The sequence below is a fragment of the Culex pipiens genome, chromosome 3 (assembly GCF_016801865.2).
Source record: "Culex pipiens pallens isolate TS chromosome 3, TS_CPP_V2, whole genome shotgun sequence".
Lineage (NCBI taxonomy): Eukaryota > Metazoa > Arthropoda > Insecta > Diptera > Culicidae > Culex > Culex pipiens.
This window is the reverse complement of record NC_068939.1, coordinates 51115976-51129090: the sequence shown is the minus strand read 5'-3', so window position 1 is coordinate 51129090 and position 13115 is coordinate 51115976. Positions and strand designations below refer to the sequence as shown.

At 35.3% G+C, this 13115-nt stretch overlaps 1 protein-coding gene across 5 annotated transcripts in view; it reads right to left on the bottom strand.

The window, feature by feature from the left end:
• Positions 1 to 13115, bottom strand: part of LOC120418475 (diacylglycerol kinase 1) — a 196057-nt gene that overhangs the window by 77802 nt on the left and 105140 nt on the right. The gene's annotated exons all lie outside the window — the stretch shown is intronic.

The window sequence follows — 13115 nt, the reverse complement described above, 5'->3', positions numbered from 1 at the left end:
TAGGTCGATGTAAACACGTGATTCCTCTGGCATATAATTGGTATATTAGCCATGTTCTGTCCTAACTTGAAGATTTTTGTTCCACAATTATTGGAAGTTACGTCGAGGACATTTCGTCGGATGTGTAATATTTTTCTGAAGAATAAGAGGTGGACCAAACCGCTCTTTTTGATGAGCCGTTCAATTTTGCTCGCTCATGAAAAAGAGTCGATCTTTTAAAATACTCTTCCGCTCGTTAAAAAATAAAAAATAAAATACATTATCCACAGCTTTTTAAATACAGTATAATTATATTATTTGATAACACCACATGTTAACTTTTTAAAATTGTACATTTGCTACAATTTAAACATCAAATCGGTTCAATGTAAATACCCGCTTATTTGCATACTCGAAGTGTATTGATTTCAGTTAATTAGACTTCTATTCCAGAACAAAAAAATGTCCCATTATTGTCTAAGCCTCTTTGAAGGGAGAGGGACGGTCTAAAAAATAATAGAATAACTCTTTCCGAAAAGCGTGCGTGAAGACAGAGGATGACATATTTTTAATCTGATTCATTCATGTATTATGCTGGTACAAACATTTTTAAAAGTTTTTGTCACCCCCTCCCTCAAAATCAGAAAGCAAAACAATATTTTTCCAGAAAACATCAACGTTTCAATGGAAATTTGAGTGCAATCAGCTGAAATTAATTTAGAATGCATTCCCCTGCGTATAGAATTATTTTCACTATGTTTTGGTTGATTTAAAAATCTTTTGAATTTTTGAAAATGTTCGGTGTCGCAAAAAGTTTTTGTTTTCGTTGAATCTAACATTTTTTGAAAACTAATGATTGCAACACAACTGAACTAGTGTATGAAATGTTCGGACTTGAACAAGAAACACTCGCTATCACTATTAAACACTCTGGATCATTTCTTGATCTCTATGTGCTATAAAAATGTACGAAGACATTTTCAGTACCTACTAACAATTAAATTCTTACAGCTGGAACTACTTATTATAGCAAGCAAGGGACACTACAGTGTAAAATGCATTTTGAAACATTTTTTGCATTCAAATGTTGAGACTATGGCTTGTTATTAACATTTTTATATATTTTTTTCCAAAAAATAAGTGATAATTGTTTTATGTAACTTGAAAACGATGCACACTATCAAAACATCATAAGTACTTGTTGCTGGCAATTGACACGTTCACAAAAAGTTTTTTTTTTCAAAATCATCGTATATCAAACAATGTTGATCATAAGCTCGCAAACTTTTTAAAAATTACAAAGTCTATGTAATGAAAATTTAGATAAAATATGAGTTAAAAACTTACAGATTCTTTGGCATTTTCAGCCGATTAAATTTCTTTTTCAATGAGATTTATATTAAATCTTGCTGTGATATTGGCAATTAAAAGTGAAATTTCCATGAAAAATCTTTTTATATATTTTTTACCAAAGCTATATCCTAAAAACATAAAACAAACATTCAATTATAAATTGTCATTTATAAACAAAAAAACATTAAACACATTCTCTTATTTTAATCTGAATTTTTGTTGGAAACCACATTGGCAGCGCGGTTTAAGGTAACAGAACCTTGAAACTAATTTTAATTTTATTTAAATTAATATTGTCAAATTTTGAATTATAAAGAAAATTCGACGAAAAATGTAATGTAAAAAAACATAGGGGTACCGGTAGAGTAATACTAAAAGGGGTACCTGTCCAAAAAAAGGTTGAGAACCGCTGCTTAAGAGAATTAATTAATGAAATACTCCGATAAATATACTGAATAAGATTATTTTGAAAGTATGCAAAAAAATTGAAAAAAGTATGAAAATTTAAATTACGAGCCAGTTTTGCTGTGTTGTACATCGGAATTTATTAAAAATTCAAAACATGATTAAACGCGCCCAAAAATGCTAAATATGATTATCAATGCAGAAAAATGTATTTTAGATTGTTTTCAGTTGAATTTTTTTATTTTGATCCCTTGATTTTTCGGACGTTTTTAATGCCTGCATTATTCTAAGATTTTGCTCTCATGAGATCTATGCAAACATTTAGGAGCTGGTCCTTTTGAGGTTTAATTTACAAGCGAGATTTTCAGTAATCAGAAGTCATTCATGAAACATGCGTATTGGTCAGCTTGGTTGAAACCTAAACAAAATGTTAAAAAATCTCATCGGGATTTGCCAAAGTAAAAATACAAATTCTTCAAAAATTTCGTAAAAAAACCTTAAATTGACCGAACTGTTAGCATATACACCCGGATAGACACAAAATAGTCAAAAAAATGGCATAAAGTGGGAAAATTTGCACTCCTGCAAATTTGATTACCCTCTTCAGGTAAGGGACAGATTGTTGAATGGCCGTATCCTGGACACACTAATTTGCTCTCCCTGCCGCGAATGAGGGCGTCCTTTGTCGATGCGCGCCCGAGCGATGATTGGTAATCAGATTAATTTCACGGATTTTGACATTCAATGGAGCACGGTTCGAGATCGTTCCCCGTTGGGAGTCAACTTTTCCGTCAGTGGCCCAAAGTGTGACGTTGTCAAAGTGGACGAATTTTGCCAATTAGGAGCAAAGTTGAGTTTTAAGCTTTTATAAGCTGACAATTGCTCAAAGTTTATTGTCATCCAGGCTTAACAATTGAGCCGGGGTTGTCTTTTTGCTGTAATGAGCTTTTCGTGATAACAGTCATGTCTTTTCCATGAAGAATGAATTTTTCATTTGAAACTTTGATCTTTTTCGCTTCGTTTCACATCCAGTCCATGCAATCCGAGTACTTTTGAATGAATAAATTTATCACGCCTTCAGAGAAGCTGCACCGAGTTGACAAACAAAAATTTCATTAATTCAGCCCGTATCATACCTTACATTAAAAAAAGAAAATATCTCCTACATATTTAATTACTTCCCAGCGGAACGGTCTGTGTTCGCCTCCCTGTGCGGAGGAAAATGACAAATAAAAAAGTTACAAAAATTAAATAAAAATGCACTGGAGAGAGGAAAAATCCAGAAGGATGATTATGTGCGAATCATCCGTGCACACGTAACTATCACAACAAACGTCGTCGTTTCACGTGGGTGAGGTAAAAAAAGCAGTTTGCTTGCCTAATTTTTTATTCATGTCTTTTGCGAAACGAAGTTGAGTTTTCTCGTTTGGTTATTTTTCTGTATGTTGCTTGGAATTTTTGCTTTTGCTTTACACATGCAGGTGAGGTTGTTTTTTTGCATGGATGCTGTTTACTACTTTATATGGAAATTTGGTAAGCTTCCTGGGAAATACTTTACCATGGGGAAAGTTATTTTGGGAAGTTTTGCATTCCAGAAATAATGGAAAACTCTGTCTTCAAAAACAAAAACTGTTTATGATAGACTAAAATTCGAAGAACTGTTCCGTCATTTGTGCGTGGTTGGCATCATTCTTTAAATCTATGCGGATGCCTACACACAAAAAAATATTTCCGAATGTTACATCATTAATGATGTAACACTTTTGCACGTCATTAAACATATAAATTCAAATGCAATTTGATGTAACAACGCCAACAAGGCATTTGCTGCATTCTTTTTCACCGGCGAAAAGTTATTTCGGCGGCCCCTTCAACGGCACGTGAAACAATCCTTTCCTATCAGCTCAGGAAAGCTGCAATGCACCACTTTCCTGGAAAAAGTTTTTTCTTTCGACCATACGATTAAGGTGAGCTGGTGTTTTAAAAGAATGCTATAATTAACTTGTTTCAAGAAATTTTTGAAAAAAAAAACATCATCGAGCACCACTCCCAAGTAGCACTCATAACTTGTCGTCTGTTGAATAACAGTTAGACAGCTGTTTATGATCAACATACGAGAAAAAATGTCAGCGTTAGTTAAATAACAGTTTGTTTCACTATTTGTATAACTGATTTATGTAACTGTTGAGATTTGTGCCACACAAGTGTTACAACACAGTCAACTTCACTCTTTTCCAACTTTAACACACAACATAGGGAATATTTTCACATGTTTGGGAGGGTAAGCACTTGCTCCTAACTCGATCCAATTTGCTGATTTTCACTATTTAAACAATTTATTTTGGAACACTTTTGATAGAAACTTGCTTGCTCACTTCCTATTGAGCTATTTATCACTTTATTTCACTTGAAAATACTTTTTATGAGCTGTAATTGAACGTCAAAGTGCTGATATGCCAAGATGCTGTTCCCTTATCTGTAATGTTTTACTCGAAAACAGTTTGTTGAATAAAAACAATATCGCACTGTTTGTTTCACTGCTTATCTAACATTGTCATGTGACGGCATCTGCTGAAAAATGGGCGTGGCCAACCATTCGATAAATAACCTTGGGTTTTCTCGCTTTGTTACACAAATGTTATCGGAGAATAGATTATGCTGAAGTTACATATTCAACTTGACATTGCGTGTTGTTAGGTGGTGTAAATTTGTACATGAGGAATTTAGAGTTTCAATAATGTTTATTTATTGAAGATTGCAATAGTTTTGATTGTTGACCGATTAATTTGTGAACATATCGCTGGTAAAAGCTACAAAAATTATCAGCTTATAGAGTTTATGATAGAGAAAACAACAAATCAAAATCATACCGATTTTCAATTTTACTCCGTGGTACGGTAGTCGAAATGACAGTTGAAACGGTTTGTTATAACAAAGTTATATAGTGGAGTTATAAAAACTGACTTGAAACAAACTTTTATAACTTCAATTCCAATGACAGCCTTCGTTGGAGTTAAGTTCTTTAGCTATCAAAACAGACAGCAGCCTTCTTATTGACGCTTGGGCCAGCTTGTTTACTATGAAGCCCCGTGGAGAGATGTGGAAGCGCGCCTGGACCTGCCGTGGAGATAACAACAAATCGTCGAAGTCATCGGATCGAATCTTGGGAAAGAGGAAGTTCACCAAAAAAGGAAAATCTAAAAGTTCGCCATGCAGGGAATTTCTCACTAAACACATGCGCGCCATGATTGCTTCTCTTTTTTTAAATTTCAATTTCAAATTATTTTAAATAAATCTTGCAGAAACAAGCGTACTTTTTTATTAGCTTCGTCGTTGATTGAAATTCTAATAAGAAACGTTTGTTTACGAGTAAGTTAGTCGACGGTTAGACAGCTGTTTTCTATCTAACTTTCCTTTCTAGTGTGCGCTTTGATTTGACAACACAGCCGTAAACCACGCCCCCTTTTTTCGATGAATCTCTTGTTAGATAGCACAGTGTTGTCAAATACATTTGTACAACTTACTCTGATAACTTGCATCTTTTTCTGGCAAGTTATACAACAGAAAAAAGTGCGCTTTTTCCAGTTCACAGGAGTTGTAGAACAAGTTGTGGTAACGAGGGGGATTGGTTATACAACCTGTTAGGAAATACGTTTATCTGACAAAGTGTGTTGCTTGGGCTACCACCAAAAAACTCAACCTCACCTATTTTTTCGGTAGATTAAGTTACTCAACCGTTGTTTACCATCCCATTTAGTCCTCTTTCCGCCCCTAATTATCGCTTACACGCATATCGAAAGTACCCACTGCGGTAGCTCGTTCAAATTTGATCCGGACAAATCACCCCCGAAACAGGGTCATTTGCCATTAATTTTGGACTTCCCCATGTGTGTAAGGCATTAGATTTCAACGTTAGCTCTCCCTATCCTGCTGTGAAACGAATATCTCAACAGGGACACCAGTTCAGGATTCTGCCTGGACCCGGATTTTAGTGTTGAAAATTTGCTCCGCCTCAAATGGTAATGCGTTTAGAATTAGGGTAGATCAAATTTCTGCCAAAGATTATTTTTATACATTTAAAATTGCACATATATCCCTTTGCAAAACTCTTCAAAACTTTCAGACCAGTACCACCCTACTCGTAAGCCTACACCAAACCAAATAAGAGCTCAGACCATCAAGCCGACTTCATTTTCCCGATGGAGAGCTTAGGCTAGGCAGCATCAGCGCACTCCATTATCCAGCCGGGGGTAAATTTAGGCCATTTTCCCCGACAGGGTCCTCCTTGATTTGGCAAACCAGAAGCTTCCCGTTCTTCGTGGCAGATGGTCCAATCAGATCCATCACGCTCTGGGACCAATTTAGTGACGTCAGGAGCACTGTGAAGGAGAGTGTGATTACTCATCAACGGAGAGCGGGAAAGGAGATTAAGGGATTTTTCGAGGCTCGTTCATCAATTTAGGCCAGGCCAGACAAGTCGCTGTGTTTGAGAATCATGAAATTCAAGCGCCCGCTGACAGTTGGTGCGTGCTGAAATTTGGAGATAATTTGTTTGTTCATTGGGCAGCAAAATCTGGTTCGAACAAATCGGGGGGAATCAGAGTGTTGACTGTTGACCTTTCAGTACGCAGGAAGTCAACAAGATTTTTTATTTATCTTTTGTGTTTTTTTACTGAATGTAAAAATCAGATTTCGCCAGCAGCATCCCAAGTTAGTTACATTATCAATGCAATTTTAAAAGAGGGATATTTTTTTTATACAGCCATTTTGTATTCAAATTTTTGTGACAGTAACTGATAGTAAAAAATAACTGCTCCAGTTTTAAGAGAGAGTTTTTCGCCAATGTTAAACAGGTCGTATTTAGGTACTCCGATTTGGAGAAAACTTTCTGCATTTGTTTGTCTATACATGAGATGAACTCATGCCAAATATGAGCTATTAGTGGCATTTAAAAGGTCTTTTGAAGTACTTCAAAATGTGCCATAAACATCCAGGATTGGTTTGACTTTTTCTCATAGCTTTTGCAAATTATTGTTAAAAATGGACATTTTTAAAACATTAATATCTTTTTGCAACAGCCTCCAGCACCCATACTCCCATAGGTCAAAAGTTAGGTAATTTCTTGGACTATAAGCCTACGAAATTAATAACTATCGTCAACTGGGGCTAATTGGGGCCCATGGGGCGAATTGGGACAGCAGTTTTAACCATGTTAGAGCCTAATATTTTTATTTTTCTGGTTGGTTTCGGATAGAACAGGCTCAGACCAACAAAAGGTGTACATCCATTTCTAAATTTAAAACCTTTAAATGCTCTAAACAATGCTGTCTCTATTCAGACTGTAGTCCCGATTCGCCCCAGATGACGGTAACCTTTGTCGTAGAGGGCTCATATTTGGCATGAGTTCATCTCATGTACAGACAAACAAACGTTGAAAGTTTCATCCAAATCGGAGCACCTCGATACGACCTCTAGAACAAACTGAGCAAAATCTACAAAAACTACCTCTTAACACGCATACTGGATCTGGACAATTTCAGCAAAAAGTAACACATACATAAACTTTTCAGATTTTTTTAAAATTCAAATATTTTATGAAGCAAGCTAGTTAGAATCATCCATATTTTTAAAAATTTAGCCAAAATCCAACTACAACGAGTAATAATCAAAATGTGAGTAAATAACGCATTTAATCTAACAATATTGCATTTAAGTTTTAATTTTTTATCTTTTTTCCATAGTAACCGGGATTCGGGGCGGTTCAGGGCAAATAAAAGGAAATGGGCTGTCCATATTTTTGAATAATGTTTTGATATGAAAACGAAGTTGGCTTTAAAGCTGTCGGCCACTATTGCTAGTACCAACCACTAGTGTCTTCCTTTTAACTACAAGGACTTCGCCGCCCTGGGCTCCTAAGTGTTTGAGTATGGCACGGAGCGACGGCGCCGGATACCCATATTACCCATATTAACACTTAAAATTTCAGAGCACCCGCCGCGGGATTCGAACCAGCAACCTCTGGATTGTGAGTCCAGCGCGCGGTCCAATTGATCCTCACGGGCGGGAACAATGTTTTGATATGTTTGATTGAATTCGGATGAAACATTAGAAAACCGATTTCCAAATTCAATGCTGTTGAATCTATGTTCCACTGACCCTAATCAGAATTTAGTCTTGATTTGCCTCAGTTGGCGGTGTCTTCAATGAAGATGAACGATAATTTGGAAAATATGTTTTATACAAAGCAATAATTCTAAACTTATCTAAAATTTAACGTTGACTGTATGTTTTTCCCTTGTTTCCGTTTCTTGTCTTTTTGTACTTTCATACTTTTCTAGACAAATAAAAAATAAGTAAGCAAAAATGGTATTTGTTAAAAACTGTTTTATGAAAATCACATTGGAGAAAGAATTTTGAATTTTTAAAATAACAAAGCACATAAAAGTACATAAAAAATTCAAATTTTATATGCTTTTTTTTTAATTGTAGTTTAGTACATCGCCAGTTAACAGTGATCAGCTTAAAAAACCTAACAAATGTAGTGGAAAATGTTATTTAAGAATACCAAAAATATCTTTCGGGATCCCAGGTTTTTCAAAGTATTTTTTCCGTTTTCCGGGAATTTTAAAACCCGGCAAGATTGGACGTCCTACTTAAGTGCTTTGATTCATACCCGAGTAGAAGGTGACGAGCGGAAATTCCCTGGAAATTGGCAATTTTTGAGCCTCTCAATTCCCGGGAAATTTGGTCGAGACTCCCGGGAATTTTGATGCTCATAAATATTAAGACAAAAAAACGAAGAGTTAAATTTTATATACAAAAAAAACTTAAAGCCATTTTTAAGTTTGTTAAAATCAAACTTATAAAGAACTCCCAAAATTTTTAATTGATGACACGACCACTAAGTTGGGGAGCCCAAATTTTCTTTTTAAAAACTAGCAGTCACAGCCCAGAAATTTAAAACCAACGAATCCGAGGTCCGTTTTTTGATATCTCGTGACGGAGGAGCGGTACGACCCCTTCCATTTTTGAACATGCGAACAAAGAGGTGTTTTTCAATAATTTGCAGCCTGAAACGGTGATGAGATAGAAATTTGGTGTCAAAGGGATTTTTATGTAAAATTAGACGCCCGATTTGATGGCGTACTCAGAATTCCGAAAAAACGTATTTTTCATCGAAAAAAACACTAAAAAAGTTTTAAAAATTCTCCCATTTTCCGTTACTAGACTGTAAAATTTTTGGAACATGTCATTTTATGGGAAATTTAATGTACTTTTCGAATCTACATTGACCCAGAAGGGTCGTTTTTTCATTTAGAACAAAATTTTTCATTTTAAAATTTCGTGTTTTTTCTAACTTTGCAGGGTTATTTTTTAGAGTGTATTAATGTTCTACAAAGTTGTAGAACAGACAATTACAAAAATTTTGATGTATAGACATAAGGGGTTTGCTTATAAACATCACGAGTTATCGCGATTTTACGAAAAAAAGTTTTGAAAAAGTTACTTTTTGCGTTTCTCTTTGTTTCGTCGTCCGTGTCTGTCGCAGGTGACCATGAACGGCCATGATCGATGACGACCAACTTTTTCAAAACTTTTTTTCGTAAAATCGCGATAACTCGTGATGTTTATAAGCAAATCCCTTATGTCTATATATCAAAATTTTTGTAATTGTCTGCTCTACAACTTTGTAGAACATTAATACACTCTAAAAAATAACCTTGCAAAGTTAGAAAAAACACGAAATTTTAAAATGAAAAATTTTGTTCTAAATGAAAAAATAACCCTTCTGGGTCAATGTAGATTCGAAAAGTACATTAAATTTCCCATAAAATGACATGTTCCAAAAAATTTTACAGTCAAGTAACGGAAAATGGGAGAATTTTTAAAACTTTTTTAGCGTTTTTTTCGATGAAAAATACGTTTTTTCGGAATTCTGAGTACGCCATCAAATTGGGCGTCTAATTTTACATAAAAGTCCCTTTGACACCAAATTTCTATCTCATCACCGTTTCAGGCTGCAAATGATTCAAAAACACATCTTTTTTCGCATGTTCAAAAATGGAAGGGGTCGTACCGCCCCTCCTTCACGAGATATCAAAAAACGGACCTCGGATTCGTGATCAGGGAAAAAAGTTACCCCTTAGGACAAAGTTTCACGCAAATCGAAGAGGGGTCGGGGCAACTGCTGTGTGAGTTGGCGGAGAATTACCCATATATGAGACTATCTATCAACAGCTGACTACCTTGTGGATGGCTCCTTTACTTTCCCTTGACAGTTATTAGGCCTTCCTATATCAGGCAAATCCAATCTAGCTAGAGGGTAGCCGACACGAAAATCGGCACATTTAGGAATATCTGCTTACCATCAAAATTTGGTCCAAATCGCTGAAGGGGCTGTCCAAAAGTGTATTCAATTGAAGTAAAATGACCTCTATCAACATGAGTAACTTTAAACAATATGGCAAACTTCTGATTGAAGGATCATGTTCAATAATGCCGATTCAAGTAGGTATGTTACTAAATCAAAATTCTAATACTTAATGAAACAAATCGACAAGTGCATATAAAACAATTTGTTCGCTGACAGGTATGAATTGAATTTTATTCCAAGCTTTCACCACGCGCAACCCATTCCCATGCCAATTCCATTGAATTAGAATCGACGCGTCAAGTGTCAAACGTTCGTTTCCGTTGGGGCCCCCTCTTCGATTGTCAAAGCCTAACTGAATGTGTGTATGCGGGCATGCCAACACGTAGGGTAAAGTGCTCGGAATTCGATCTAGTTTACATATCAAATGTTGTCCTTAAACATTAAAATTTGAACTCCCTCTTTACCAAGTTGCAACTATTGGACAAGGACGATTTATGGGTTCTTTACCTTAAATGGTGCATGTGCAAATAGCATCGATCACAGAGAACAATGACACTTTTTTGCCCGATGACAGGACGGAAATATTCACCACTGCGGGACTTGTTATACCGAGGTTGAAACAATTCTAAATGGTTCATAAATGATATTTTCTTTTAAATTTATTTTGAAGTTATTTGTTTTTGAAACATTTCAGGAAAAATCAATTGCAAACCCAAAAATTAACAATTGAAACTGTTTTCACAGACCAATTCCAAATGTTATGCCAGCTACAAAAGTGTGAAAAGCGTCATGTCCCCACAACACCCCGAGAGAGAGAGAGAGTGACAACCAATAGGCCCATCAACGTCACGACGCCATGACTGACACGTACCGGGAATAGGAATAGCAGAACTTCCACGTGGCCTAGCTGTGGCTGGCTGGCCCGGTTCTGCTCCATAATGCAATGCAAATTGAGTGAAATATGGCAACCATAAATTATGGCACCGTTTTATTTTTATTTTTTATCGCTTCATATCCGTGGCTGCTGGCTATTGCCGCTATTCCACGTGGGTCGTTCGTCAGTATTTTTCTACACGTTCGCCGCGGAACGTTGCTCTATTTGTACACTAAATTTTATATTCAATTTATCTGCACCGCTAACCTGGAAGAGGGTGTCTAGGGTGGGGACGGAAACCACGCGAAATGACTGGCCGGAGCAGCGCGAACGGATATAAAATAACACTTCCGGAATAGCGAGAGCGCGAGAACTTTGAGGCGCATGCATGCGTTACTTGTTTTAGGGTGGCATGAAGAATTATCATACTTCAACGCGGGGCTTGGGGAAAACTAATTTCTCTACGCAGCACCTGATTTGAATTTGGAACAATGGTTTGAATTCTAATCGTGCCTGTTTTTATAAAAGAAATTGTTAATTGATTCCGACATTCATGACTTTATTTCTTTTGATGTGTTTAATTTATTTGTATTATTGTTTTTTTGTTATAATAACTTTTTTTTGTTAAATAGCTTAGCAAATTAGGAGCCATACTTTCAACTATTTAATGACAACAGTGTTTTAAAATGCATCCTATCCAGTTTTTTTTAATAAGCATTAGTTTCCAAAATATGTTAGTATTGCCGATTTTTTTTTGAAAAAAAAATAAGTTTTTGCGGTGCCTGTACATCGGGATTTTCATAAAAATAAACAATATTTTTAAACCAGCCCAAAGTTGCTGAATATGATTTTAAATGCAGAAAAATGCATTTTACATAGTGTTCAGTTGGAAACACTTGTGTTTCCATAATAAAATTTAAGTTTTTTTTTTTTAAATTTGCTTCTGATTTCTTGAACCAAGAGGGGGAGGGGCGACATAAACTTCTAAAAATATTTGCAACGGCCTAAAATTACTTCCTGAACACAACAAAAAAAAAACCAAAAAAAAAATTGACACACCCAAACGGCGGTCGCATGATTGTGATTAGAGGGTGACGAGCGGGAATTCCCGGGAAAAATTTCCCGGGAAATCGGCAATTTTTGGACCTCTCGATTCCCGGGAAATTTGGTCGAGACTCCCGGGAAATTCTAAATATATAAATATCGAACCAAAATTATATTAACTAATCGAAAAAACATTTAAAAATTCTAAATTGTTTAGAACATTGGATGTTCAATATTCTTATTCAGAACGTGTAAATTTTTCCGTTTCAAAAATTCTACTATAATTGAGAGAATTTTTATTTATTCTAAGGGGGAAAACCCTTTTCAAGATAAGTATAATTTCCATTTTTTTTTTCTTATTAAGTTAATTACGTTGTTCCAAGGTATTTTTCTATGTTTTGTACAAAAAAAATCTTTGTGGCGTTACGGTCTGCCAAATGTCAACATTCGGGGTTTCCTGATAACTAATTCTTCATGGATTATTTATAGTTAACCTTAAAAAAGAAATAAATATATAAAAGCAACTTTAAATTGTTGTTTTAAGTCGATTTTTTGATCATATTGCAAGAATCCAGATACTGAAAATTATATATAAGCCATGTTTTTTACTTCACAAAAATTTAATAACAAGTTCATGCAACAAGCTTGTGCTTCTTTTGAAAAATGACTCAGTGCAAATTAAGATTCGTAAACATTTTAACCTACAATTTTGAGTCCTAAAAAGCTCAAGAAACGATCTTGTAATTGCAGATTCAGAAGAAAATTAAAAGGTAGAAATAGTTCCCGAAAATAATGAGGCTACTAATTAACGTTTTAGTGAAAAAGTATGAATTAATTTCAATTAATTGAATTCAATATTCATTGAAAGAAACACATTTATTACTTTTTTTTTTATAGATTATTGGCACTATTAGCATAGTTGAAAAAAAAATCTCCCGGGTCCCGGGAATTCCCGGGAAATTGCTAAATTCAACTCTCGATTCCCGGGATATTGAAAATCTCGAGAATCGTCACCCTCTAATTGTGATGCATGGCGGCATGAAAGTATACCAGAATCTGCATGAAAACTGTCCTCATGCATTTTTT